The sequence below is a fragment of the Plodia interpunctella genome, chromosome 7 (genome assembly GCF_027563975.2).
Source record: "Plodia interpunctella isolate USDA-ARS_2022_Savannah chromosome 7, ilPloInte3.2, whole genome shotgun sequence".
Taxonomy (NCBI): Eukaryota; Metazoa; Arthropoda; class Insecta; order Lepidoptera; family Pyralidae; genus Plodia; species Plodia interpunctella.
Genome location: NC_071300.1, coordinates 4954248 through 4980905, shown reverse-complemented (window position 1 = coordinate 4980905; position 26658 = coordinate 4954248). Strand labels below are relative to the sequence as shown.

The 26658-nt window shown below is 33.4% G+C and overlaps 1 long non-coding RNA gene across 3 annotated transcripts in view; it reads left to right on the top strand.

Moving 5' to 3' along the window:
* Positions 1-26658, top strand: part of LOC135309750 (uncharacterized) — a 70917-nt gene that overhangs the window by 14543 nt on the left and 29716 nt on the right. The window contains exons 3-4 of one of the 3 annotated variants that reach the window (XR_010369941.1): positions 8096-8287; positions 9547-10455. The exons of 1 other annotated variant lie outside the window; for it this stretch is intronic. This is a non-coding gene — a long non-coding RNA (uncharacterized LOC135309750). Of the gene's footprint in view, positions 1-8095; positions 8288-9543; positions 10456-26658 lie in introns of those variants that run through there. One more of the 3 variants, XR_010369940.1, reaches the window with a different exon arrangement.

Below are 26658 nucleotides of genomic sequence, written 5' to 3'. Positions count from 1 at the left end.
TGGCGTGCCATAAAGAGGGAAATATTAGAAACTAGCTTTTGCCCGCGGTTTCGCCCGCGGTAATTTCCCAGGGGGACAGTTGTTTTTCCGAGATAACCTAAGGGTTAAATTACCTAAATATAGTATGTCCTCCTTCATACTTCAAACTAAACGTATTTCAAGAAGATTTTATTGAGTAGATAGAAGAGAGGTAACAAACAAATTTAGGTACCTACTTTCGCATTTATAATATTAGTTATGATTCCCATATCTAGCGAAAGTGATTAGTAAAAAGAAGGCTAGTAGTATCTTGTATGTTTTGTATATGTCCCTATATTAGCATGTTATATATTTTCATTTCTCTCTTGGTCGTTAATGTCATAACAGTCACGTTCTGGCTGTGATACCTCTAAGCCCGGGGTCATCATAAAAATATAACATGTATGTTTGAAGATTCGTCTGACTTTAGAACCACGATGACCGCCAGTCTAGTAGTCTGACGTCAAACCTAATTAGAAATGGTATTGTTGCTTATCAGTCAAGGCTAAGTGTGCTTTATTACTTTATACCATAAAAAATCGCATATTTTAACTACCTACCAACTAGAGATTACCTACTAACTGCCCATCTGATGGAACGAGGTTACCAGATTATAGGCTTAAATTTGCTGTTTATCTACAACTAATAAATAAAGTTAGATAACAAGGTCATTTAGCGATTCAAAGGTCATTAGAGGTAGATTAGCCTTTACCTTGATTTTAAAACTTGTTAAAACTATAACTATTAATACTCGTTAATTACGAGTAATAATTAACCTTGGCTACAGCTATGAATCTTCGATAAGGTTCGCAGAACACAAACTTTACCATTTTGTTAAGTTGTTACTGTTATACCTAGGTGATTCGAAGATATAACAAAAACTTTTGGATTTTGGTGACCTAGGTGAAATCTACAGCGAATGATTTCAGGACACAAAATTGTGAAATTTTGATTACCTAGGTCATATGACCCGGTGACCATAACGGAATACATTTTATTTCATACATATATTATTACAATTTTACTAACAAATTCTTCGAATTTCAAAGTCAGTGACAAATCCCTAACAAATAATGTATCATCAATAGGTTAAATTTTAATGTTATAGTGATTATATTTACATTTAAATTGGTAAAACATGTTTTTACTTTGCGTATTTGTTTAAGGTTAAGTTAATGAAATACCAAGTAAATTCAAAGGCATTTAGAAAAAAAGATTATCATAATAATTCCTATGTACTTTCTTCGTGTTTTCCTGATTTTTTTTTCGGAAAAGAAAACTCGACGACGAAAAGAAAACTTGGAAGGCTCTTGGGTTGAACACGTTCAACGCCGATGTTGGGCGACACTTGATTTTCTCCACCAGCCATATAAAAAGTTGTAGAATGTAAAAAAATATATTTTTTGTTTTCTTACTGCATACGACGGTTGAAAGGCTATTTAGTTCAAGCGACAATTTTTGCGATATTGAGTTATATACATTTTTGGGATCATCGAATTTTTCAACTAACTAACAACTAATCGAAGTTTGAACTAACTTCAAAAATTTTCTAAGCAATTTTTGCGTTAGACTCACTCGCAAATTGGGTCCCATATTGGCGGTCATTAATTGAAACGACGAATGATTTGGATAAATTTGTAGTCCTTGTCCCTTAAACCGTCTTGACTTTTCTCATATTTTTGTAACAAGGCTCATGGATTACATTGATTCACACTATTTTGAATATCAGAGGCGCTTGCACCAATTTGCCTTCTCGCTTTTTATGGGATACTAGAGGTCTGTCCCGGCTTCGCTCGGGTAAAACGCTAAAAGAAGAAACGCTTTCCCTTGATTGAGTTTTACAATCTGCGCTGGAGGAGAAGCAGCTGGAACTGTACAATGTCTACTTCCAAACCAGCAAAGAAGCATTATCAAAATAACTTAGCCCTTATACACACTTAAATAAAAGCCTTTTAAATTCTGTGAAATAAGGGTTCTGTCCGTTAGGACGAGTGTACAAGTGGTTGTGATATGCAATGGGCAGATTTAGGAGCTGGAAAATAGGCGGTCGGCAGGCGGAAGTGCGGACAATATTAATGTCGGCCATAAGTCTCCCAACCAGAGTATTTTTCTCTCACAGCCACGGGAAACTGGCAGACGCCACTAATTAACAAGATTAGCATATTCCCCTGCAAATGCTTTTTTGCTCCGAACAGCAAATATATCTTCTGTATGTAAAATTATTTTTTGCATTTTGGTCTTGACATTTTTTTGTATGAAGGGTTAATTGCAGTTTTAATTATTGACCTGACCCGGTTTTGTTTGCGTTGTTATTGTATCATACAATTTTGTCTTGCAGCATCGGTGACGTTTGAATGACCGGTGATGAGAATAGTGCGAATAATCTTGAAGACATAAGAATATTTCAATATTTTAAAGTAGGCAATCGTGTTCACTAAACAAGCGAATAACACTGAAATGATTAATAATTAAGAAAAAAAATAATAGAATTGATTAATAATTAAGAAAAAAATCTTTGGTGTAAAAAAACGAGTATAATCTGTATATGTATATTCAATCATTTATTACTTTTCTAATTCCTTTGTGTAGGAAATATAAAATAGAAAGTCTTTTAAAGGGGTTTTAAAGTCGAGGAGGTTAATGTTCACTTACTGTAAGAGTAACCTCTAGTTTATGGATCTCGATAAAGCGTCACGTGATCGTGTTTCCAAGCACCGCGTGCAATTACTATAGGACTTTCCTCTACAATTAAAAAAAAGTTATTTGAATGTGTTTATTATCTTTATATTTTTATTGTTTACATAACCACAATATAATAATCGGATACTTAAAAAATCATAGATCAACAAAAATAAAAAAATACCTGGGATAAAATGTCCGAAAACAAACGCGTTGTGATGTAGACTATCGTAATTACTTATATGTATATGAATATGTAAGTGAGATAAGGTTATATGTACGGTAGGGTGTGGTCGCGTACTGTATAAGCTAAAAAAATTGTGATGGAAACCTTCGTGGCGTAGTGCCTAAATTTTTCTATTCCTCGGATACAAATTACTAAATAGATACTAACAGTTATTAAGTATTGGACACCAATAATTACATATTAAACACAGGAATACGTATGACACATTTCAATAGGTTGATCGCCTTTATTGGCACCTATATCTAACACATCTATTGATTTTAACACATTGCAGATACGTACCTTAGCCTATCAAATATTTAATATGATTTAAAAATAGTAACGTAGATATATGCGTATGTACTAAATTAAAATTGCATTGTTAGTTAAAACAGAATAATTTATTTAACATACACAGTGGGAACAGGTGAAATATGTTTGACAAATGACATCGTTATGTTCGTCTCGTTGACTCGCCGCAAAGGGTCGTAAGGGGACGCTCGCCCTCATTTTGCTCATATTGTTTATTATAAATTGCAAAAATATATACTCTTTCGTTTTTCAAAAACTCAGGATAGCTTCAAAAGAGAATATAGAAAAGTTGAACATAAATAGATATTCTTTTGCAGCTATTACACACACGAAAAGTATTTAAGTTTTACTATTACAAGTATTTAAGTCTGATTAATTAAAGTCAGTTCCATTTATATTCATAGCACTACCATTTATATTCATATCTCCTTTCCTCAAGGTAGCCTGAAAGAGATTGCACTAGCGATAAGGGTGCCTATTGTATACATTACTTTATCTTGTTTTTGGTGCATTATATTGTTTTTTCTCACATATTACATACGGATAGGTTGTGTCCCTTATTTGTAAGGCGTTCGCGTACCCTACCCTAGCCCAATAGAACGAGGGTCAAGAATGACAACGGTGTCAACTTCAGAGAGTAACCTGTGCAGAAAAACGCAGAGTACGCCATTTTGTCTAACGTCAGCGGCGCACAGGTCAAAGTCAACGTCAAAATTGACTGGTATAACTCACCTTTAGTACGTCAACTATAGACATCCAATTCTTATATTCAGTTCTATGTTTCAGGGGAATAGTGGATAGCCAAACAAAACAATAACATTACGAATAATTGAAACAAAAAAGTTGATCGATCGTGTGACGATGAATGATAATTATGGACAAAGGCTATTCACTGATTGATTTACTATAAATTTACTGGGTCAATTGCACCCACGTTGTTCACAAAATATATCTAGGTATCTATCCTGTAGTCCTAACATAGTAGAAATAAATTGGCTATTACAGATAGATGAACAGACAGAACTAACGCACCTATGTGCCTTGTGGATATACAAAACCACTGTACGTGGAGAATAAACATAGAGGATATTTATTTTCCACATACAATGCTAAGATTACACCAAATAAAATAAATAGTAATTTACATGTACAAATCGTTGAATGTTTGAGCCTTAGCTAACACTGCCTCACAGAATTCCGTGCACGATTGGTTGCAGGAACAAATTGAACTCGACCACAACTGCAGACTGCAGTTGACTGGTATGCGGCAAAGCACCATGGTATGATATACTTCAGAGTCTATATAGGTATATATGTTTATGAAGATGGTGTTTGTTTGAACGCGTTAATCACGGCAATTGCTAAATCTTTCTCATATCTCTCTCTTTCATTCTCATATCGTCATTTCGTTCTTAAGCAATTCAGAATCGCAAAATCATCATATTATGGTAATCTTTTTACAATGTTAATTGAGCTTGTCTTATATTAAATTATGCATAAATTTCGTCCTTGTTATAAAAATATTGAGGACATTTTGAAATGTATTTATACTATATAGGTACAGAAGGGTTAATTTACATACGATTACACTAAAAGCGCAGCTTATCTACTTACAGACAATTACTCTGAGGGAGCTGTAAAATATGCATGACATATTGTCATAATCCCTCAAAATTGATACAATGCTACTTCATGTAGTGGAACTAAGACATTAGAACGATGTTTATATTTGTTATAACATTACTTTAGGACCCGTACACCCTCTAGCTTCACCCACCAGGGGGTTATTTTCCATTTGTGATTGTATGTCTGTACGGTGTTTACATGGCTTTCGAATAACCACATTTTTATTCACAATCACAATGTATTTACTAACGACTTCACGTAGGTATAGTTTGAGTATAGCGACATTGGTTCATCGACCGTCGGTTATGAATATTTGATCTCAGCCCACTTTTTCTGCAAGCAGTTCGTGTGACCCGAAAACGTTAGGCACGCAATACTAGGGCCAGGGCACCGAGTAAAATAAATAGATACATAGAAGGGTAACATGTTCTTTTTATAGGGTTGAAGCGATGGTGTACCATACTGTTTATTGCACCAAAGAAAAAATACAGGCGATAATAAATATCACACAATACAAGGCACAAAGACGGACTTATCGCGAAATACCCGAAACTGGGTACAAGCTACATTGTTACAATATTATGTAATAAATCTTATCCATATGTACGTAAATATACCCATAATAATTATTATATTTCAAAAAGTCAGTATAAAATTTGATACCTTCGGTTTGGGAAGCATACCCATACATGTTCCCGTCATTTTGCGAGCACGGCTAGCACGCGGTATTGGAATTTTTCCCGCTATTTGCCCCTGTGTACGGCTCTTTCACTAGAAAGGGTTTCACCAGAAAATAAATGTTGGCCGGTTGGTAGGTGCGCGCCAACCTATCGCGTTTTATTACCAGTTGGATTCGGAAATCGCGGGAAAAAGATTTTCAGCTAGTTCTGTCCAAAAAGCTTGGATTTTTTTCAAAGTACGGGAAGAAGAATTTTACTAAAATGATAAATCATTCAATACTTTACATTCAAATAATGTATTTTAGGTTATATAATATTTAGATAATAGATTAGTACAACCATATTTAGCAGCTTTCAACAGCATTTACTATAATTATCAGTGGAAATGAAGATGTAGGAATGTGGACTTTGGTCTCCGGCTCTTTAAGGTTGAGGGAGTTACCGAAATAGCGAGAGAGAGAGAGAGCTTATTATAGAAGATTCATCCTGCCAAAGAACTTACTTTATATCTTATTAAAACTGGGAATTCAGTTCGCCGACTTCGTTGGTTTGCTATATACTGACTAAAAAATTTATCGCTAGAAACTTTGTAAATTACATATTTACTTTTATATCGATGCAAGTGCAAATAGAAAATTCAATTTACATATTACAAGTGGGCTGACTGGACACCTCATTATCCCATATAATGGTGCTCGTCGGTGGCTCTCCCACAAGACTTAATTACCCCTAATCTGGCATTCTGCGAATCTAACAGAACCTTGCGTAATTACGGTCCACTGTTCTGCGGTTAATGGACCCGTTTATTTATCTGTAAATTTTACATAATGTCCGCGTCAAGATTCGTGTAGATCGAAAAGTATATTACCCAATGTGCTTATAGACAGAAAATCATGGGTAATGTACTTTTCGGTCTATGACTGCTGAAACGTACGAGCTACTTCAAACTCTTTAATATGAACTTCTTTTTAATAAAAATATTCAATTCAACTTTATAATGAACTCGAAAATAAAATTAGGTATCTTCTTATTTATTGCTATTAAAAGTGCAGTTTCATATATAAATATATTTTCGAACATTACCGTATTATGTTGTCTGGAAAAAAATACCAAGGAAAAATTGGCTTCGTTGAACTTACTCGACATACAAAGTTGTAAAAATTATGCCTTGTATAGGCATAACTGACAAAATAGTCACCATAAATCTTAACCATAAATCTATCTCTACTTCAACCACAGACGTAATATTAATTATACAGTGCCTGGACTTCTATGTTACGTAAGCACATGTGTGTACCTGGTCTAAACCATTTACCTACTAAAAATTTCCACTACCGTGGCGAAGTTGTAAAGAATGAAATACTGGCGCAGTCTCGTTTAAAAGTCATATGTAAACGTTATGATATCGCCCGGGCTTGCTTACTTGCACTCGTCGCACTTTGCTTGCCCTTAATTGGAGGGGTTGGCGTGGTACAACACGCGACTGAGTAAACATGCAAACAAAAATGGACCCTCCACGTTCGCCCCATAGGCTAATATCGCACGTTTTGTAAACAGCGTCAACTAAACAACGTTAGCGATTTCATGTTGAAATAGTTCGTAAAAAGGCACGCTGCATACGTTTATGACGTTGGATGTTATAGGTATAGCTATTTAGATGTGCTTTATAAAAATACCCAAGTCACTAATCATATTTATCTTTCTATGTCTTACTTTTAACTTTTTATCACGCTTGTTTCAATGGACCATATTCCCACTTACTACGATAAATCTATAAATCTCTGATAATCTCTCTTGGAAAAATCTCATTTTCCTATACTCATCATTCTCTTTATATATGCTCATCGGTAGGGTAAAAAAAAACATATTTTGTTATATATTTATTTGAATACTTGCTTTCGATACTCCTGGTTGCCGTGAAAAATTTTTGTATTCAAAAGCATATACTACGTAGCTATCAAATAGTGCTAATATGATTATAATGAAGTTTTCGTTCTCAGAAATCATATTTATAGATAAATCAATTAAACTAAATAATAGCAATATGCTCGGCATATCGAGTACAAAATTAATATAAAAAGTTATGGATCCGAGACGTACGTTATAAATCCAATTTGTCATTCATATTGGGAAATTGGAAAATGTTTATGCGAACCAATTGGCTTTCCGCGCGTTCAGCCACATTACAGTTCTCGTTATAACAACTTCACTCAAATATCGTGAGTTACTTGAATCTCACTATTGTTTAAAATGCCTATAATTTTATGAGATGAATATAATATTTTAAAATTTTGTGTTACTTGAACAGGTATCCATATTTATTAGAACATGATAACGTCGCATCGCTTAGCGAGAGGTTAAATAGGAATTTTCAGTTAGGATATTACTAAGCCCAACAAGATTACGTAAAACACTGCTAACAGCAGTTTCAGTTTAAAGCTTACAGTTTACACGTTAAACTTCAACGAAAATTAAAAAAACATCCGTTTACTTGCCGTAGTACTTGCGTGTCGTACTAGTTGAGCCATTTTACTGTAATTAATTTTATTTACAGGAAATTATAGATGCTGCCTGGTTCTATATTTTTCCCATTACAGTTCTTCAATTTCTTATGCGCACAAGTACATGGAGTTGCTCCTAGACTAATAAAATACTCAGAACGATTTCTTTGTAAGAAAGGATCGAGAGTATTTCACAGAGGATTAGATCCGTTTGTTTTTCTCAGTTCACTTAATTTTCAACAGCAGTGAGTACTTATCTTATTTTCTGTGGAAGCCAATTTAATTGACTACTTGAGCCAATTAAATTTGCTTTACAGCTAAAGAAGTAGATAAAAGTAGTGGAAACGTCGATGTCCATTTTTCTCTTTTGTGGAATTGTCGCCTAATCGCCACTTTGTTATTCAATTTGGCGGGGAGCCAACCGCCCCCTAAATAATACCGACAAGCTGGACGAAAGGCTCTTATCTGCACCACCGCGGACTAATAACACTATTTATATTCCTATAATTTTATGCTCCACTTGGGCCCATTCATGAACCAAATCCTATTTGCGTGTATACTCACTTTTACAGGATAGCTTTTCAAACGCGAAAACCTGAATTATTTTCACATCATGTTTAGAAGGCAGAATGGAGCAGGCAACTAAGTAGATCAAATAAATCTATTAGCAATAATTGTCAGATTTTTAATTTTCTATAAAAATGTATCGATCAGATAATCGGAGTTTGGAAAGAAAAATTATCATTAATTAATCGTTCCTTGTCATTTATTATTATTTCTTTTTGCGTTTTCGGTGTTTAAATTTGGCTGCTATGTAAAAAGAGTACACCTATACTATAACATTGACTTTTATATTGTGGGAAATAGCAGCAATATTTCAATAAATTTGCTTAGATTAAATGCCGTTCACTGTACATTTTATTGGGAGTTTAGCATGTATATTTGTTACTTCAAATCCTTCTGTTAGCTTCAGAGATTACTTCGAAAATAAACTCTATGAGCCTCATTCAAGTAGGGTTTAAAATATTTTGTTTTATCGGCGATGTTTGAAATTTATTTATCAGTATCTCGAAGCTTGGCGCTAAATTTCTCTTTAAAGGCTTCTAATGGCGCTCGCATTAGACAAACTTCAAGCTTGAAACTTTTAAATTGTTAAAGTATTCAAATTATGAAAAAAGTGTCATAAATATCAGATAAGTTCATAACAAAACGATGTTATTTGGTTCAAAATAGGTTATTCAACATTTTTCGGTGTCTTCTCAAGCTTGTTAATCCCAGTACTCGATTATCGCAATGATTTGTTCTAAATAAAATTTAATGCCTGAATAGAATTGTATTAATCCACTTCATAAAATAATTACGTGAAGTGAATGAAATATGAGTAATGCAAAAAGAGTAATTAAATTTCTCGTTGAAAATAAATTGAGCTACGGTAATTTCGGATTCGTAGAAGTTCAGATTTTAATTAAATCAACTAGATTTGTTTAAAATGTTGTTTCAGCAGCAACGAGTCTACTGAAGTGGGAATTGTTTCTCCTAAATCAACCGCGGCAGTAATTATTGCGAATAATGACACTCCAAACGCTACCATGTCGCAGAGGAAGCCTCCGAAGTTTCTGACCATAAATTAATGCACATAACATACATTTAATTAATTTCTGTAATTATTTTTATATTATGTATAATTTTAAGAACTACCAAATTCAGATGTGGATTACTTTTAGCCGCTAGAATTTTTGCTTTGCAGTGGACATTGTCTTTTATGGTTGTACGGGATGATTAAGGAAAGGAAAGATACTGTCTTTGTATATATTATTGTACTTTATTATTCTTTCCTACTTTTATACAATTGGAACCAAAAAGATAAACATAACAATTAACAATCTTATTGTTTTTTTAAAAATGTGTTAGCATTTTTTTAATGTGTTTTATTGTACACTTCTGTGTGAGTTGTAATGCTGAATAAGTTTACGTTTTTTTATATACATATTAGGGCCTTATTATTTTAAATCTAATTCGCATCAATTTACAAGTTTAACCAATAAATTACTTTCAAGTTTACAAGAATTATAAGTTGATCTTATTTAGATTGTTTGTAGACTAAACTTAAATAAGTCTTATCTTAATTACGAAATCAAGTGAAGAATGTTCAAAATTACTTGTATATGTTGATTTAAGAAGCACGATATTCGATTATACAGATTATACAACAGGGTTCGTACAGAATAATTGGAATTTTGCGTCAGTCAATAAAAACTTCGAAGCAGTCGCTCGGGAGCAATTAAATAAAACAAGTTTACGAAATCAATTAGTTGCAATATTGGGTTTTACACAAGTTGTTATTGAGTTTCACAACTTCTAATGTAGTTCTTACTAATGTTTTGTTAACGTTTAATGAATATAGGCATTTTGTTTTTATAAATTTATGACACATAAAAAATGTTCTTTAAATTTTCATAACAAAAATGCATAGTTAAGGATAAAGCGATAATTTATCTTTTGCTTTTTAAATTATATCCGACGATGGCTTTTGTTACTCGTGTTTTATGCAAGAAAAGAAAACGTAATTTTCATTGTCGGGTATTGTTCGTTTATTGAAGTCGGCTGAAATGTAGACAATTTATTGCTTTATCCTTGTCCCCCTTGCGTCGTTCATACTCAAGTATACATTTGACGCTCTTTCACATGCAAATAACAGATGAACCGCCGCCGTCAGGGCGTGGATGTCTTCGCGCTCCCCTATGGATGACATGAAACACGTTTCAGATAATGCATACGATTTGATTCTATTAAATTTCTGAACGAAATCAGCTTTAGGCGATTTGGATCGATAGCAGACTCTCAGTCGAACCCCAATTTAACGGCTAATGTCAATTGTCATCGATAATAATTCTGTTGAAATAGAAGTACTGCATGTGATATTGCATTGCCGGTAAACCGCTCTTATTCAAAGCGGCGAGAGCAAATCGTGTTTATTCTCACATAATTCAAACCAACAGCTTTCAAATGGTTTTCAACGGTATTATTTCCACTGAAGCATATTATCAAATTATGGTTTAGTTTATTTAGAAATTCGTTATGCACGTTCTGTTTAGTATGAATACGTTATAAGGAATAATAATTTTTAATGAAAGGAAAAAATGTTGTTTACACAGACAAAGAGACATTTTCGTTTATGTTGTAAAGGGCTAATCGTATTATTGAGCAAGTTTAGTATCTTTATTTCTGAATATAATAAAAGTTAAGTCAATAATATCAAATAGTAGAGTGAAACAACTTGTAAAATCAATTACTTTCGATGTTGTTCGCTTGTTTGTAAACTTGATAGTCGAGTTAGCGGGTAGTTGCGAACTTACCTTGTTCTTTGAGAACAGTTTGAGTAATATCTGCGGATGAGGTGCTTATTACACGGTATTGTTATAGCAGTCTGACTGCTCTATTAGCTTACAATCAAGGTGGTGATTTTTCACCAAACTATTATCTTTGAATATTAACTACAAATTTGACTACAAAATCGTGTATGTTATAATTCCTGGAATTGATTTATAGGTCAAATAAACCTCACACATAAAAGCGGATCAAGTTATTGAATTATAACATAGAAATTTCATCACAACTATTTATTATTTGTTTGATTGGTATTAACGAGTTTAATTTTCTTAATTAGGACTACAGAAATATTATTACTTATCACATGCAGGAGTAAAGTTGCTGTTCCTTATTTATATTTTATACACATGTATTTTTTTATATATAGCCGATTAAAACCTAGCAAAATGCTAACTAGCATTTCACTGTTTTTCTCTTCATCAATTTATCTTGTAATAAGATGAGTCGATAAAAGCATTGAGCTAAATGTATGCAAAATTTCACGAATAATCATGCAAATGCAGGCGTTTTGTGAGACCGCAATTGACATTCAAGTAGGAGCCTACTTAGCGCCTCACGAGCTCAATTGAAACCACACCCTCCTGAGATGGGTATATGCCTGGTCGTAAACTGGGAATAAACTATTTTGCCTGGCGAAAGCCCTCTTGCAGATTAGTGCGCGCCTGGGCATAAACTGGTCGTAAATGAATTTACCCGGGTTTAAGCCATTGCTGCGCATCTTACCTATTATACTAAGCCCCCGCAATGGTTCAATTATCTCTTTGATAACTAAATAATTAGTTAGATACTCGTCTTAGAATAATGATTAATTCTAGAATTTGTATCTTTGTAATAAAAGCAAAATATTAAGGGTTTAAATTTAAAATATGATTTCGTCAGATCTTATTTCGGGAACTATAGAAACAATTTAGATACCTAGCTAACTATTTTTACACTGAATGAGCTAAAATGTTTTTAGTTAAAAGACTTTGGGAAATAACCGATTTAATAATTTAGTTCAAATTATTATAGTTAAGTTTCTGACATTAGTTTTAAAGACTCAACTATAATAATAATTCTTTATTTGTCACCATAACCACAAAAGTATACAACACAACTCGTCTAATTATTCTATTGGAGTAAAAAGGAAGAAGAATTATGGTGGGTTGATACCTAAACTAGAAAATATCCTGTATCTCAGGATATCAACCCTCCACCCCAGTACGAAGTTATCGGACGATTTTTAAAACTACCTCAAACATAAACTTATTAGGCGTATCGTAACAAGTAAACAAGTGAGTCATGCACTACGTCGTCCATGCCTATTGAACCGGCAGACTTATTCTAATACAAAAGAATGGCGATAAGGACTGTCGTCTCGCGGCTCTAACTTAAGGCCAGGCCTAATTAGGAATTTCTGAAAACGTATTGTCTTTAAATGTCAAGTTTGAACAATAGGTTAGAAGTACTGAAGCAGGAAATATATCCCGTAAAGATAAAATGCTAAACTTATATAATTATGGTATAATAAACAATCAAAATGACAAATAAAAATAATAAGACTAGATTTTTAAAAATCCTCTTCTTTCCCTTATCGGCGAAATTCACCGTAATTTAAGCGATAATAGTAGTATTTTTTTGAAGAAACAAAATTTAATTAAACATTATAATTAAAAGAAAAACTTTAAAAACAATTACCCCAATAGTCTAACAAGGGCCTGGGCCCTTGTCTGGCTGGTTGTCTGGACAACCAGCCAGCGAAAAGGAACTTTACTGTGTCCGCTTGCTAATGTCTCGCCTTAAGAGATATTGATTATTCAATTGAATAAGCGGCTCGTTGGCTCCGTGAAAATTCCAGTTTTAATTCTCTATTGTCACTGGCCAGTAATAGAATCAAGAGCCGGGTCACGTCGCGGCCCAAACGGCTGACTGCGGAAGATAAACTCCACCTTCATTGACAATTTCCTCAAGTCTTGAGGGCCCTCCGCACGCCCGGAAACAATGAAAGAAAAGTACTCTCAACAACTTTCTGTTGACTTTTTAAATGGTGCGTTAGTGAACGCAGGCTGTTACGCCGCTAGTTGAAGAGAGGATTTTATTTTGAATATTTTTTTTATTTAAAATTATACTTGGAGTGTTTTAATTTCTATAACTGCTAATAAATAAGAATCTGATATATTTATCTAACCCGGTTTACAAAGGACTTAGTAGTATCTAGGCGACCGTAGATAAAAATAAAAATACATAGGTGACAAGACTAGGAATGTTTAATAAACTCACTTATATATTAATTAGTCAAAGAATTATTCCGTTCATATTATGTGAAACAGTTGTCTTTGAACAGAACAGTAAATTAACTTAATATCGATAATAAAAATAAGTTGAAACAAAGAATATTTAATTTGTTTAGTCCAATTTTTGATCCGTACTCTATAAGAATTTCGCAGAAGTGAAACTCGACACAATTGAGATATATTGATAAAGCGTTCACTTCCAAGTAGCATATGACCGAAACAGTGACATGTACGGAATAGAAGACAGAATCATGATGATATAATGCAACTTGTTATGAATTTAAACGGTCTTGACTTGCTGCTTATATTATTAGGTATTACCTTTATTTTGTAATTAATATTACCACCCACTACGTTTTAATACTACTTTTTAAATAGGTATAGAATAAGAAATAGGAACTATTTCGTTTTTCAAATTTCTAACAAGGAATCGGCAACACCACGTGATGACTCCGAAGGTGGTGCAGGTGTCGCCTAATGAGAATGTGGCATTAGTATACTGTGACGGCACATTTAATTTGTTTTCTGACAAGAATTTTTATTAAAAAAATCTAATAATGTGTTGTATTTGAGCCATGAGAATCCCTTTTTAGCGTAATCATATCACCTGATCATTGAAATCGGATATTTCGTCTATTACCAAAATAGGTCTATGGGTCAAAAGCTTTTTTAAAATATGGACGGAAAGTTGAATAGGTTTCAACGACAGTTTTCGGCTTCACTGCGTCTGGAGATACAACTTCTAAATTGAATCACGTATACGGTTTAAAAGTTAAGCGGTTACATTTCGCGTTGGAAACCATTTTTTATGTAACATTGCTACGTGATTTCTTTGATAAAGTACCCACTTTTGTTCCGATATCTTTTTACGTTTGTGATTAATACTTTTACTTGTTAGCGTAAATGGAGTTTGCATTTCGCGTTCCAATGAAAAAATGGCAAACTTCAAATGGTATATTCGTTCAACTGATTTGACCTCTCGTTGGTGCGTTTAGATTGTTAGAAACTTAATTTCTTGAAGATCCTTTTAAGGATCAATGTTTATAAATCTTATTTTTATCAAGACTCGTAGCCATTTATATGAGAATAGATTATAACATCCCAAATACTAAAGAGCAGGTCTCTGTATAAAGAACAATACAATAATTTTAACTTTTAAATAAGACTAATAGGCAAAATGGTCTGTGACTTATATAAATAAATAAATATATGAATATATATTAGGACAAATCACACAGATTGTTATGGGATACTAACTCAACGATACTATATTTTATAACAAATACATATATATGTAAACATCCAAGACCCGGGTCAATCAGAAAAAGATCATTTTCCATCATGACCCGAACGGGATCGAACCCGGGACCTCTCGGTTCAGTGGCAAGAACTTTACTACTGCGCCGTAATAAAATAAGTTTGCAGTTTTCATTCTAAATATTTTTTCAACTATACCTTACTTATATGTAAGTACACAGTTTACATTTTTAAATAAAATATTTAGTTGTTTGCATGAATTTTAGTCTACAATATATAGGTTTGTATTTATAAACTGCGGTGACGATGACTTGTATGCGACGCTTAACTAGGTATACGGAAATCCATACTGTGTAAATAATCCTCCGGTCGGTATGATGAAATTGTAGGTTTGGATACAATCCGTGACCACATAGTAAAATAACGAAACCTAGAGATAAGACTAACTATGTATTTTAATGTGCGTGCGGTCTGAGGGTCCACTTCTGAAAATCGTACATAGATTTACTTGGCATTTAATAAACATTATCAAAAGTAATTATGGAAGTTGTTGGAATTTAATTTTGTGAAAGCCTAATAAATTATTGAACCGGTTGTATGCGGGGCCGTGTCGCCGTGAATTTTTATGTGGGTTTTACCAATGTATAATATGATAATAATGATTCTTGATTTATTATCATAAAAAATAAAACACTAGTTTGTAACGTATCAAGCGGCCAAACAAATTAAATTTTTAAGTTATATCCCACCATTCAATAGTCGAATATATACGTATCTATGTTATTTATTAACTAAGATTTTAAATTAACAAACAACATAAGTACATCCCATATTTGCATTTTAACTGTTTTATGGCCCGGTTAAGAGCGATTGCGGCTTTTTGTATGCGGCACAACTATATCGTTCCGCGGCTGCGGTGTGCGGCCGCCCTTTTTTATTTATTCACAATGTTTCGACTGTTTCACGAAATAATCAATATTTTAGTTCATACTCGTAACCCATACGCTCAGAGCATACCGGTTATTAATTAATTTTTTTCGTTTTTATTACATTGAAAACTGATAAAAGTACCAATGAGCTTTATCAAAATATATATTAATCGTACCTGCAGCCGTGAATTAGAATAGAGTTTTGATTTGAATCTCACGATCTCTCATGGGATATGTCCCCATAATGAATTTTACTTTTTTATATCGTTATTGCATAAGATCATATTATATGTCCTGTGAAAACAGAGGTAACTCGACTTATGTCAGTTTTCAAATTTTTACATATTCTTTATCAGAAAAAAAGGCTACTTTTCTAACTTTTATAGACGCAGGGTTTAAAATGCCAAAGTAGATTTCATGTAAAGTGAGTTTCGTGGTCTGTATTTGGTGGGCAAGAATGGTGTAATGTGTAATTCTTACATCAATGTACGGATCGACGGACCTCGTCAGATATAATGCGTGAAATATAATAGATCCATTCGAAGCTCAGATTTCAAAACTCCAAAGTGTGCTAAGCCTAAGATTTTTATTTTCCTGATGCTGTTTACGGTTGAACTTTAGACATTGCCTCACTTTTATATAGTTATTTCGTTGACTTTTTACAATAAAATAATTTTGTTATTCTAGTAACCAGAAATATACAGCTCAACTCTCTACTTCCCAACAGCCAGTGACTTGGCACAGAATCTAAGTAAAACTTTATAAAATGTATCACCCTATACAAAAATCGTAACGAATTTCGCGATATGACCGAAAATTTTCTGCGTGTAATTTAATTTGGACCAGCTCCAGCCTCTACGGGCAAATAATTTAAGCGGCACGGAAGTTTAAGCTCAAATAATGTATTAAAACGAGTTTTATGAAGCCCACTTATTTGAACGATAGCAGTTTGAACCACTTATACATTAATTTTCTTTATGAATTGACCTAATTCTCGCTGTGTCTGGAAATGGCAGTTCATATACATTTTTTACGCCGTTAATCTGCTCAACAAAACTCATAGCCAACCGTATGCAGAACTTTAACATTCTATTTTCAATTTTTGAACATGACTGCTTTGAGCTGGCACTGGCTGGAAATGTTAACAATGAAATGTTGTTGAATCGCAAACCAATGCGAAAACAGACGATAAAAAACATAGGACGAGTGGGAGGGATACACAGCGGGGGGCATGCTGTCAGCTTTCAGCACTCCTTGATATGTTGCTATGCGAGCCCGAATAGACAAGTAACTGCCGCGAATTTTATCAAGCGCTACTTCAGCGTGTTCCCACTAACATTTATCCATTATGCGTTTTGCTCAGTCCGTATATCAAAAACTATCGCAACTGACAAAAACAAACGATGCCGTTGAATTTGTTCGGTGCAGTGAACTTTTCGAATCTTTCCACTGTGTTAACAGTATTCGAATTTTTGTTACAAAAAATCGCGTTCAAACGAGAATAAAATTACGGCTGTTACTTTTTGAATTTTTGGGATTTTACTTGGCAACTTAAATGTAAAATGGAGATTACGCATGAAATGAATATGAAAAGACTATTTGTAATAAGTGTCGTGTTAGGTTTAAGGGCATTTATGGACGACACCACGACGGCAAGTTAGGGCGGCCCGCCTACCTTCGTTACGGCTAGAGTATACCATTTTTATGCGACCTAAATGAATCTGTTATCTGATTCACCCCAGACAAGTACTTGGAATAATGTCGCATTATAATTTTTTAAGATAAGCGTGGACTTTATGGCTCATAGTCATGAAAAAAGGCACATTTTATACGTAGTAGTTTCATTTCCTTTTTATTTACAAAATAATTTATCGCTGCCAGTTGTGCCTTTGTGTTGTGTCGTGGGGCGTGTATGTAGGTTATATTTCGAGCAAGTGCCATTCAAATTATTGAGTTTCATGGATTTCAGAATAGTTTAAACCAATTAAAATGCTGACATTTTAATTAGTTAAGCTAAAACTTACACCAAAAATTTTAAATATAGCCTTAACATTAATTGCTGATTCATAAACAAAATAATATTGGATATAAATTTATCATTATTAAATTCAAATGTAAGAATTACCTTTAGGAAATCGGCGTATATGGGCAATGTCACGAGCAGCAAAATCTAATTTTCAGGTTGTCCAGAGGTCGCCCGGGGCCGGACCCGATACCGACTTTAAACTTTGCTAGGAAATTGATTTCGAGTTCGCCTCCGAAATGAAACGTCTGTCAATAAACGCGCCTTTCATTGATTTATCGCGTTTCCTATAAGATTTAATACTACTTATAGTAACAGATTCATTGAAATGAACTCAATGTACATTATGAACGTAATATATTTTTTAATGAATTTTTAATGGTTTCTCCGGCAATAGTAGAGTGATTTACAATTTTTTTTTGTTTGATAAAGCTTTTAATTCTACTCTCACATGAAATATTCTTTAGATTTTGGAATTAGACAAATGATTAAAAAACCCTATTAAATCATATACGTCTTAAAGTAATATTATGTTTAAGATCCTTATTTGCTACGTCCTTTGTTCGATAGTATTATATTCAAAGACGTGACGTTTTTGCATGCAAATTTTAATCACAGCAGCACGGCAAAGTCGCCGGTACTGTGCCGGCACGGTCAGTTTAGAGATAAGCCTTCATCTGCACATAATAGAGATACATATAGGTCAGTTAGGGATGGGGAATTACCCTACAATTTCAAAGTTCCGGGACAAGAGACAGCCTACAATCAAAGTGCCGGGATTTAGACAGTTGCAGTTTTTGTTTTTTAAGAAGGGCTGTTGAGAGGAATTGTTGGTATTTTTATGGCTTTTTGAAGAATTCTAATTGAGTAAATTTTTGGATCAATATTTTAAAAACACAATTTTTTAAAATATATATTTTTATTAAACAGAATAAAAAGAAAAATTACTGGGTACACAACACATTGATTGTGTTACTTAGTAGTTACATGGTAGACCATATTAATTAAATTAACAAAGTGAAAGTAAAAAGTAATAGCATTTATTCAGAGATTAGATCTTCGCAGGCACTTTTTCATGTTGTATTTCAACATGTTATGTATTTGTAATCGCTTCGCCCCTTTTATTTGTACTTACCGTAATGAAGCAAGTTATGCTGAATCTACTATCTCGAAAGTTAGGTACGGAAAATCCCGGGACGTCGAGACACGAGAGGTTTCGGGACCTAGCTGCAGTATATATTTCCGGTACACAGCTGGTATTGTAACCAGGAAATCAGGACGCTCACTGCATCCATATTTGCTGATTGTATTTTAGATTTTTTTGTCGAGATTAATGGATTGTTATTGTTAGTTTGCTGAACATACTGGAAGTGATTACTTAAATTAAATAAAAAAAAATGCGGTCAAACGCGAATCGGACTCGCCTATGAAGGGTTCCGTAGTTCTTGTTGAGCGATTTTTGCATATTTTTATATTTGCGTTGATTAAATGAAAGGTAAATTGCGATTTACGATTTATGACGTATAAAAAAAAACTACTTACTAAAAAACTACTTCATCTCGTTCAAACCAATTCAATCGAATCTAATCAAAAATATATGAATGGTGGAAGTTTACATTACTATGTAAACTTCCACCATCCATATATTTTTTGAGTTTTATCATTCTTTTATTTTAGAAGTTACAGGGGGACACATTTTACTACTTTGGAAGTGTCTCTCGCGCAAACTATTCAGTTTGGAAAAAAAATGATATTAGAAACCTCAATAATTATCATTTTTGAAGACCTATCCATAGATGGGTGAATTTTCGAGCGTTTTGACCGCCGTCATTACCCCTCTCCGTAGTGTAAAATTTAAATAACAATTGATTTTTAAGATTTTATAATGGTTCTTTATTTTGAAGGAGGATAATGACGGCGTTCAAAACACTCGATAATTCACCCAAATACCCCACACCTATGGGTTTAATAAAAAATTTTTTGAGCTTCAGTTCTAAGTGTGGGGACCCCCAAAATTTATTGTTTTTTTTTCTATTTTTGTGTAAAATCTTAATGAGGTTCACAGAATACACCTACTGATCAAGTTTCAACAGTATAATTCTTTTAGTTTTAGAAAAAAGTTGCATACGGACGCACGGACGGACAGACAGACATACATAACGATTCTATAAGGGTTCCATTTTTGAAGCACTCAGGGAAACACAGCATGGAATAATAGTTTGGGGAAATGTGCCACACAGACAAGCAGTTTCCGGGCTATCCGCACTTGGACATATTTTCTTTGCTTCGGTCGACATAGTTGTGTCCGAAGTCTGTATAAAGATTACATGTGCACGGTGAAGAATCCACATGACACTACAGATAATGATGTATCGGGGGCGTCTTATTGGTCTTCACTAATTTGATAAAGAATAAAAAAGGTTCGTCCTAAGTCTTGTTAATATCTACATATTGGTATAGTTAAATACTTACCTACTAGAAATCAAAATAATCTTTATTATTTTACACATTGATTTTTTAGCTCAGAGAGTGTTTAGACAGCTGAAATCAATGTACATCCCAGTAATTTTTTTCGGATCCCGTTCTTCGAATCGTATTTAAAACACTGAAAGCATTCACGATTTCTTTCTTATTAGATTTACAGTCACGCTTGGTATTCGTCATTCTACACGAAAAAAGCCCAATATTGAAGTCTGCCAAAGCGAAAACACGACATAGGGGATATAGAAAAACGAATGAAAAAAGTAATATGTCTCCAGACACACATGTCTACTACTGGCGTTAAAAACAGAGGCCGTTCTCAAAGAGCTCGGAATCAATTCTAAGTTTACCATAACATGAGTGGTTTTTGTCCCCAGCGCTAACGTATGGGTCTAATATGTAAGTGTGATTGCTCACGGGTGATAAATGTCGACACACTGGTCTCTGTTTACTGTAGGAGTACTTACGAGAGGAGGGACGAGGGTGGGTGTAATGTGTTACACTTTGTATCTGTTTACAGGTACACTACAGATTTTGAATTTTGTACGGTGTTGTTTTGAATTGTTAGATTTTGTTATTTACTTAGACTGCATACTGATTGACGTTGAGTTTGCATGCGATTACTTGCCCCTGGATGGCGGTAGGTAGTCTAAAAAGTCACGGTAGATGCCCTTAGGCGACTTTAATAATATTTACTCTTTTATGATTATCTGTTATTGGCATGCAAAGTTTAATAAATCGCTCAATTAAAATCGTTACTAACAGTACATTCGTTTCAAAATGATTAGATTTTCTTTTTATAACAACGAAATTGACGCTCACCCTAGTGAAATTAGTCTAATGGTACTTTTTGAATAACTTAAATAAGTAGTTTCTAATAACAAGTAACTCCATGTCTGAAAAACAAATGGAATTTGAGTAAGTATATATTTTTTGTAATAACAATATAACAATCTCGATGATCTTGTATCAAAAGTTCAGTTCAAAGTGAAATTATTTTGGGAGGACCTTGATCTGAATTTCATAATTGTGGTAGCTCACAATTATGAAATTCAGATCAAGGTTCTTTCCCAAGGAATTCCCAATTCGATTAGGTAAAAAGACTACAAATCAAGACGATTTGCGAAGAAAGTGATATAAATAGCTTCAATCCAGGCCTTGATACGCAGCGGTTTTACCCCTGTAGGTATCAAAAATCATTTAGCCGTGACTGATTAAATTCTAAAAATAGATAAAAAATGCTTACATAAAGTAAATACCTTTCAATTGGTAAGTAATTTAGGTAATGTTAGCAGGAGTCTTTTTTCATATTGAATGTGTTATTGCCAACACTTGTATTCAGTTGTATTCAAGCAAGAGTCGCATGCTAGTAGCTATGTTTATAAAATCTTCTTTTTCTATGTAAATTTCATTATCGTTGTGTAAATGACTTCAAGCGGACCAAGTAGGTTCAAATTGAATGAAGAGAACAGTTAAAGCGCTTTAAACAGAACGGTCTAAATCTCTTGAGTACAATAAAATATATATCTTGTTACATGGCCTTTGTGCCCATTTGAAACTGTCTAATTGGATTGGCCACAAGCTTTTATGCCAGACATACGAGTATTGGAACTAACCTTGTGTTAATGATGTAATAATGAGCTTCTTTTCAATGCGAAAATAACGTCAGACAATGTAATTGAAAACGATTTTAAGGGCGAGATTGTAACGAAGTCATTAAGAATAAGAACCTTTTTTATAGAATTTGCCGAGATACTTACACGTTTCATTGGTAAAAGCATACTTATAAATTAATTAGAATATTTCAATTTTAATTTAGCCAAATATTCAAATCAAGTGACATTGCTGGTCCTGGATACGAATGCTTAAATAATAGAGAGAGAGATAAACATGGCCATCATGGCCTCTAAAGTAATTCACTTTTAAAAGAAAGACAAGTAGTATTGTGGTGCGTCTAGTTGTCACACAGTATTCGTCTGTAAAACCATTTGTTGTTCCCCACTACGACTGCTGTGTCATTCGACTCATTTAAATGCCTCACTCAGCTGCGGTGCAGGCACAGACAAGGGTAGAATGTAAGGACCGCACTCGACCGAAGCTGTGCTGTGCGGAGCGAAATTTTAAAGACCCAATAAAATTTACTCATTTGTTTCTATTGGTTGTTCAATGCTCCCCGCTCAGCTGAGCGGGGTGCGCGACCGAAATCAATAGAATTTTGTAATTTTTGACTAACGGAATTAGATTTGTTGTCCGTCATTTAGAGTCGGTAGGCATACCGTAGTGTAGCTCTGGTCGAATTCCAGCCTAAACGATAGGAGACGAGTCATAGTTTGCTCCAAGTTCAGACTCACCGCAAAAAGTAGTAGGTTTCTACTACTTTAACTTCACTTACTAACCCTAATCACTTCGCAATAATAGTTTTATTATTGCGAAGTGATTAGGGTCACTTCGTAAGCGTTCTGTTATTAGAGATACGGAATCTGAAAAAATATTTTTTAAAGCATCCTCCATAGTTATTTTTTGCATATTTATAAATTATAGCAAATAAAATATAAAAACACATCTTTAAATTAACATTATAACTTATCGTTTAAACTGCAGCTTATGTAAATTCATAAAATATCGATATAAACATTACATTATGTTATAAGGTTTTCTAAAAATACATTATTTTTTATGCGTATGTACTTTCTTTGCAGGTCTGTCTACTAAATGTCTGGTACGTGAATCTAACGAAAATCTAAAAGTTAATGTTTTGGGTTAAATTTAGTATACGAATGTATTTACAATAAAACATCTAAAGTGAGGCCAACTCTATATCATAGGGTTTACCCTCGGGGTTACATCTAGGTTACGAATTCTCAGGTCCATTAAATAGTTAAAACTCGGACCCAAAAGTTGGGACATGATAGCGGCAACTCATTTTAATAAATAAATTAAAGCACATACTTAACTATTCTCTAAAATGTTTCGGTATTATATAATAGAATTTGCAGCGTTTATATGTTTCAAACCATTAAAATCTTTATGTTAATATTTTACATTTTTTGGTTCATTTATTTCATGAGGTCTTACAATCTAATTACATAGATTTTTTATAGAATTCGTCTATATAGAATCATTTCTAGAATAAGCTCTTCGCATAGACGCTCGCTAGGTAATACGCAGGGCCCCTTTAATGGTACGTGTAGGCTTTCCTAACAATGTAACAAATTGTGAAAAGGTACATATTATTATAAAAAGTGCCCTGTCGCGTTTGTCAGTCTGTATGTACGCGATAAACTCAATAACTATCGGACGGATTTTTTGTATCTACTAATATGTAGTGTATTCCTGTACGTGTATAATTTATTACTTCTGCAGGTTTGAAACTGAAAGGTATGAAACTTTGCACAAAGATTTCTATCTTAAATAAAAAGTCTGTCCAACAATCTTTTGAATTTATTTCTTTACAAAAAAATAACAAGTATTTTTTTTTAATAATATATAATACCTTTAATAATATATCTTTATAAATATGGACGAAAATAAATATGTTAAATAAGGCACAAAGTGCTTCCAAACAAGGAAAGATCAAATTCTTTTCCTTCCGTTAATCTTTCATTACTCTAATGAATTCACTCGTTGGGCTCAATAGGATCCACCCTGTGGTTTCATTAAACCGTGGAATATTGCCGGTTAAAGCTTTATAAACTAATTTAATAAGCCATTAAAGCTATCTGGACCAGGGTAGCCATGGTGATTTATAGCAATATGAGAACATTAAAAACGCATTACGAAAACATGACTTTGGGCCGGGAATTTAACAGCGCTTATACAACCTGCAGCTGTTTTGTGTTTTCAGAGTTATTTAACTGAATTTTACGAATGATAGATGTTTCGGCAATTGAGGTTAAATGTGCAGGATCAAGGAACTATTAAATTAAAGTGATTTATAAAAACTTTCTTGAAATTAAGCGGAGGAACTGGTCAAAATTAACAATGTTTATGTCAACATTTTCAACAACAAACATTTTCAAACGTATCAATTATGTTCTTAATAGAGTGTTACATATCAGTTTAAAATAAAAATGATGAATGAAAGAAAGAAAAACTTTATTCGGAAAAAATAATGTTTTATATTATTTTGCTTAGTGAATGAGTCCAATGAAGTAGTAATTTTAACTTAGATCAGTCAAAAGCATACGATTTCGTCTGACCATCTCCAATATTCCGGATAAATGATTTTCACTTTAAATTTTGATATGTAATCCCTATTGGTCATATAAACTCACGTGTTTACAACATATGAGTTTACCAATATAGATTTTTCAAAATTAGCTCAGGTTCTGCAGTTCAGAGAATAAAATAAACTCATCATAAAAATAAGTTGATGAGTATCAGGGATACGTACGTCATGGGTATAATGATGCGCTCTAAGAATTTTACATCATATTACATCAGTAAATGAATCATATGCGAGTTAATATACAACGTTCCATCCTCGTCTCGAGAGATGCATCTCTGCTAACAGGTTATCGATATCTCTATCAAGTTTAATTAATAATGTTTGCAAACTAAACAAGGGTCATAGTTATTAAAATGTAGGCTAAGGCTGCGCGCGCTCGACACTCGATCATGAAAATTGTCAGATTTTAACACGCTGTTAATAATATTTTAATTAATAAAAGGATTAAAGTTATTTTTATAGTCTTCTCATGTAACGACAGCTTGTAAAAGTAAGAGTTGATTGGGTAAAAACCGTATAATTTTATGAAATGGAAAAATATTTTTATTATTTTGTCGATAGCGAGGGACCTCGTGACTTCGATCGTTTTTTTTTTCACGATAAAACGGTCTTGTTTTGAGTTAATTCGACCATCTAACATACAAATCTTTTCTGTTTGTAGTATTAGTATAGCCAGTACCTATAGATAAGAAGAATAGGTGAAACTTTGTGAAAATATACATAAAAATGTCACATTTTTAGAAGTATCAGGAAAACACGAGTATTTATTAAAATGTAATAAAACTCCATTATAAACCTTGCTGAACCAAAATGAGTTTCGCGTTAGAAATTAATAAAAAAATCGCCCAGTTATTTTACAACGAACACGGGCTGGTGCCATCAAAGTTGTTCGACGTAATTATCATGGGACCGAAAACAACATGCCGAAATAAAAATAAGCTGATAAATTAAAGCCAGTCTCTTTGGACATTCTCATTTATTCAACCAGGTTAATTACAACGTCAGTCTAGTTAGTTTCGGAATTGTTTTAACTTGAAAATGTTCGCGTGAGCCGATATAATGTGTTGTTTGTGGAGGGTGAAGAGTTTATTACCAGTGCCAATTTTCTTTATTCGATTAAAACCCCATTTTAACAAGTCCAAATTCATTAAATTTTGATAAAAAGATCCATTAGAAAATCTAATTAATATTTGATGACTTTTATTATAATTTTAAAGAAGTCTTCAAATCTTTTTTGTTTTGGAGGATTTCCGTTTTTCTTTGGTTTAGGCCATTTTTATTACATAAATAAATCATTGTTTGTGTCTTGTAATATAGTATAAATAGTAACTAAAAAAATATGTCATATATTTTTAGTTGAATTTTATCCGACCCGGAAGTACGATTATATTATACAAAAACATTGTATTTTTATCATCTTTCCGAGAGCGAATGTTCCTGTATTTTTGTTGCTTGATAAACACTTGTTTTTCTCTCCAAAATTCTAAATGGCAGCAGTCATCAACCTCTAAGTGACTAATTTGCACCGACCCTTAGGTGGTTTCAAACGAGACTTTCAAACGACTTGTAGGATTACCAGAATCGTAAACGGTTGCTTAATGTTGCTTATTTCCATTTAACGTTTTATTTGCAGGAAATATTAATCAGTTGCAATCTTTTTCTTTTTTATACAGTGTGTATTGTCGGATTTTACTAAAGTCTTCTTAAAACATTTGATATTACTTTTATAGGAATATCGGTATACATTAGTCAACATAATATAGTGGGTAGACTGCATGCAGGTTTCCACACAACACACGAAGTATTCCATCATCGAATATATATAGGCACATGAGTTTATGTACTAAACTCTCTCGCATCAGAGCGTTTTCCCAGGTCCTTCCCTAGCCTTAAAGCGTCGAAGCCCAGGGTCCGAATTATTATTTTTTCTTTTTCACTTCGCACGCGGCCTTAGCATCCTTACTAGTGAGACAATTGGCACTTATAAAATTTGTTTTGACAAAATCAAGCAAGCGCTTTTTAGGTTTGCCTCATT